The 5,302-nt window shown below is 38.2% G+C and overlaps 1 pseudogene; it reads right to left on the reverse strand.

Moving 5' to 3' along the window:
- Nucleotides 1-1,007: 1,007 nt before the first annotated feature.
- Nucleotides 1,008-5,302, reverse strand: part of LOC126493226 (C-type lectin domain family 2 member E-like) — an 8,579-nt pseudogene continuing 4,284 nt past the window's right edge.

The raw sequence follows: 5,302 nt of genomic DNA on the forward strand, positions 1-5,302 counted from the left end.
AATAGATATAAATATCATAACTGTAATTCTTGCTTGATAACTGTTTTGTTATATGTAATTTTGCTATGTTAAAGTTAAAGCCTTTTTTTTTGTTTAAACAGAAAAAGGGGAAATGATATGGGAGTGTCATATATCAATCTGTTGATTTCATTGGTTAAGTAATAAAGAAACTGCTTGGCCCTCATAGGTTAGAACATAGGTGGGTGGAGTAAAACAGAACAGAATGCTGGGAGGAAGAGGAAGTGAGCTCAGATGCCATTTCCTTTCCTCTCGGGGGCAGACACGATGAAGCTCTGACCCAGGATGGATGTAGGCTAGGATCTTCCTGGTAAGCGCACCTTGGGGTGCCACACACATTATTAGAAATGGGCTAGTTCAGGTGCGAGAGTTAGCCGAGAAGAGGCTAGATCTAATGGGCCAAGCAGTGTTTAAAAGAATATAGTTTCTGTGTAATTATTTTGGGTAAAGCTAGCCATGCGGGCGGCCGGGTGCCAGGAATATAGCCCACCGCTCCTATCACAACATCGTAGGTCCAAAATAATCACAAGGAAACTGTATTAATTAAACCAATGGTTGGCCTATTAGCTCTAGGTTCATGTTGGCTGGCTCTTACATCTTAAACTAACCCATTTTCATTAATCTGTGTATCACCATGTTGCTGTGGCTTACTGGCAAGGTTCCCATATGTCTGTCACCTATGGGTAGCTATATGGTGTCTCGTGACTCTGCCTTCTTTCTACCAGCATTAAGTTTAGTTTTCCCTTCCGAAATCTGCTCTGCCCTATCACGGGCCAAGGAAGCTTATTTATTTATTAATAAAAGCAAAACATATACATAAAAATTTCCCACACCACCCTAATGTATATTCCTCTCAGTGAAATTTCATCTTTGCTATCAACACAGATTATCATGCCATTTTGATGATGATTTTAGCAGATGAGGAGTGGAGCAGAAACTGGAGATCTTCTCTTTTTCAGGCATGCTCTGACACTCTCCTTACCCTGGATTTAAAATCCATGGCCCTGACAAAGAATAGCTTTAGGCTTGCTACAAATCCATTTCCTATGTATGTAGCCCCTGCCACTGCTGATTCCACTGTCACTCAGGTAGGCATATTCTTCTTCTCCTCGGACAGGATCCCTAAAACAACAAACATGCACATTTTCTGCACAGACTGACACTGATTCAATCCAGCAACCATATCTCATCCATCTTCACTGCTAATTTGTAATAAGAATCAAAGAAAGGCAGAGTTCATGAAGAACTACCTTTACCAGTTAGACTTAGCATCCTTTACATTCTTGGCATTCATTTTGAACACTACATCTTTATCATTCTTCAAAATTGATCCTATAATGTGTGTAGAACGTGTTTGACTGGTGCTTGATGTCATGTGAAAATGAACTGCTTCCTTGTTTGGCCTCAAAAAGGTGACTTTTCAATTTTGTTTTGAAGTATTTTACACATGTATTAAATGAGGAAAATTCAATTTTTAGTAAATTTCTGATGCATCTTTAATGATATATGTAAGTCTGTGTCTTAATTTTTCACTTAAATAGCTCCATTTGAAATGGCTATGTCTACATCCAGGAATTGTCTTAGTGCTCTTTAATGATGAGACTTTAGAAGAGGCTCCCAATTTCCTAGGAGTCTCTGTTTCTGTGAACAGGTGTAGCTGTGCACACAGCTATCAGACACATACTATCCAGCAGTTCTGCAGTGGTTTCCTTGTGTTTCAGAGTCATTAATCCCCATCTGTAATTCTATAAACAGCCAATAAGGGTGTTTATCATCAAGTTTTCAGTTGGTGATAGAACAGACTGCCACTACCCCAGATACCATCATCAAGCTAAGGATTTCAGCAGACGTCACACTAAAAAAATGCTTTCAATGATGGCTATTAAATAGGAACACACAGAAAATAATTAAATTTGTAGGATGTGGAATTTCCTATGAATTATCTATTGTATATAAGCATACACCCTAGTTCTGAGATACTCCTTCAAACTAAGGGTTTATTTTTCTAACTTTCCAGTAAAGTTGGCTCCACATGACTCAGGCTTTCCTCTCTTATAGTCACAGCTCACATAATCACAAATCATGAACACAGTAGAAGGAAAAGTGGTTTACAAACATACAAGTTGCTATATTCAGTGTTGTCTGTCCACATCCAAGTGTGCCCTGGTGACTCTCTGTGCAGGCCGATCCAGTGGTCAGAATCACCATTGTATCTCTTCAGGAAATTCTGTCATAAAACACAGAAAGGAAAACAAAAATGTGTTTCCCTGTTTCAGATAGCCCTTGAGTCTTTGCCCTACAGACTCCTTTTGGGAAGGCAAAAGGGTGTAACAGAGGGTCACTAACCTTGGAGCCATAATAGCTCTCAGATCGCAGTGAATGCATTTCCATCTATAATGCAAAGTATATGGATGTCCAGCTATCCCACTGTGACTGGGAAAGTCCCTTGTTAACTTTATCTTGGCAGTTATTAACAGTGGTCACCTTTAGTATACAATACTTGACAGTTTTGGTGAATGTTTTATAACCACCAAGTACCTCAGTAGTTTGTATGTATGGTATTACAGGTTGATGATAAACAACACATGATCAACAGTCTCTAGAATGTCTCAGGGTTTTAGTAAGAAGCAATATCATCAGCGAATGGCACACATCAATGTGCTTCTGTGTCCCCCAGGGTCTAGGGTAAAATGCTTCCTCATGTTTAAGACTTATGCTCACTATTTCAAAGAATTACACACTGAACATAATAAACAACAAACCAATTTCTATTCCTTTCTTACCAGCTCCTCCAGACTTTCAAATAGAGCTAGATGGGCAGCTAGTGCCATGCAGGTGGTCTGGCTGGATGTCCAGTTATTTGTGTGTTCAGAAAAATAAAAACATTGACCTCCAAAACCAAGTCTGTTGGGCAGGTGGGAGAGCAAGGTCCAGGGTACTCAGTGATCAGTTTATCTTTTCTCACTGAAATGTAGACAATTCAGGAAATATAATAAACATTTCAAAGACTTCTGTCTTGGTTAGCTATACAAATCTCAGTTGTGTGTCATGTGCTGGGAAGTAGCTTACCTAACTGATCATTGAGGGAGTCCTCCTAACAGGAAGTTCCCCAATTCAGAAACTTCCAGTGAGCTCCGGGGAAATGATATTTTTTTCTTCTTCATATTTTGTGTTTTGATACAGAATCTCACTATGACACCCTTCCTGGCTTGGATATCCCTGTGTAAACCACACTTGTCTAGAATATATAGTTAACCCTCCTGGCTGTGCCTCCTTAGTGCTGGGACTAAAGACACCAAACCCTGAAAGGAAATAATTTCTATGGCACCAGTCAATTAAGGATGTTCCTGATTCCTGGAATCCTATAGCTTTCTTTCCCATAACCCTCCTTCACATGCTCCTATTTTCTTGACAATACAAAACGAACATCTCACTTACCTGGGTTTACTATAAAAAAAATGTCAGCCTGCAAAATATGGTCAAAATAGGTCTTTGATACTAAAACTTTGTTCAAGTCCTTCTTATAACTCTAACACACAAACATACACACACGTACACACACACACATTTGTTGCTCTTCTTAGAGGAGCTCAGAATGACCATCATGAAGAAATTTACAACAGATGTTAGAAACATGAGCAGAAATGGGAACACTTATTCACTGCTGGTGGGAATACAAACTGATACATGTAATATGGAAGTTCCTCACTGAAAATAAAAAAAGACCTGTTATGTGACTTATCTATGTCACTCCTTGTCATATATGAAGAAAACACATCCTTCCACAGAGAGTCTTGCCTTCCATGTTTTTTGCTGCCCTATTTACAACTGAAGGAAATGGACCTGACCTGGATGCCCATCCTACTGATGAGTACATAATAATGTGGAATACATTCAAAATTGAATAATATTTTAGCCTTAAAGAAAAATGAAATTTGGAGGAAAGTATGATATTAAGTGAAGTCACAAAAACTTAGAAAGAACGGGACCCATTTTCTCTGTCACATTCAATCTCAGCCTGAGATGCAGTGTGAAGAGCTATGAGTGTGATCATAGTGGTAATACATAGAAGGAACAATGAATAGTGAGTGACATAACGTGACAAGGAGGGAAAGGATGCAGCAAAAGCATACAAGTTATAAAAAAATGTTAGAAAAGATTTAGTTTTCTAGTTTAAACTCTGGTACTTCATTTAACTGAAATATAAAGTCTAAAACCATAACCGAAACTCCACAGCTTCAGTGTGGATATCCTAACTGTGGAGCAGTTAGGTGAGATACCTGAGTTTGAAACTTAACATGTGTTTGAGGGCCCATGTTAATCTGAGTCTATTATAATAAAATGATTATATACATACATATACATGGATGTAAATGTGTCATCTCTCTGTCCCTCCCTCCCTTTTTGCTCCCTTCCCTTCTCTGTGTGTGTGTCTGTGTATCTGTGTGCATGTAATGTATAAGAATGTATGAATGCTGCAAGGATTAAGAGGGCATTTTAGAAGAATAATAGATATTCTTCTTTTATAACTTTGCCTTTTCCTTACTTTAGCAGGTAAAAATGAATGTGCTCTTCTTTCATGGTCTAGTGAGTTCCAGGAAATATGTGACCTGATAGGGCATATTAAATACCAGAAATGACTGCACACATTAGTGATGGGGAATTTTTGTAGCTGTTCTCAGGTCCACATGCCTCAGTGAAAAGGACCAATGCACCAGGCAGTGAGAATGTCTGTCCCTTCTTTTTATTTGACTATTTTCTGAGCTATGTAATAGTTTAGGCTACACTAACAAAGACTTGATGGCAAATGTTTGTCCTGTCTAGACTTGTATGTATTATTCATTGATGTGTTCAAAATGACTCTCTGTCTATGGCAGCAAAGTTTTCAAGATTTTTATCACATTATTCAGAACAATCTCCAGCTAAAAACTTAGGAATCACATGTTCTGGAATTTTCTATTTAATATCTTCAAACTGTGGTTGAAAATATCAACTGAAACCAGGAGTCATGGGGGTGGGATTTCCTGTACCTTCCCCAATCATATTACTCTTCACTGTTCTCACTTCCTTTTAGCCGCAATAGCTTCCTTGTGAATCTCTGCTTAGTTTTCCTCTCCTTCTTCTCTGCCTTGTATAAATATCCCACATGGCATGTGTCTAAGCCATAGGAAATTTCAAATGTTTACATTACATTTCACAATGGTAACAAAGTTACAGTTATGAAGTAACAATGAAAATAATTTTATGATTGGTGTTCACCACAAAATGACTATTTATATTAAAG

Source organism: Alexandromys fortis, unplaced genomic scaffold (assembly GCF_014885135.2).
Source record: "Alexandromys fortis isolate MF-2015 unplaced genomic scaffold, M_Fortis_MF-2015_v1.1 scaffold_307, whole genome shotgun sequence".
Classification (NCBI taxonomy): domain Eukaryota; kingdom Metazoa; phylum Chordata; class Mammalia; order Rodentia; family Cricetidae; genus Alexandromys; species Alexandromys fortis.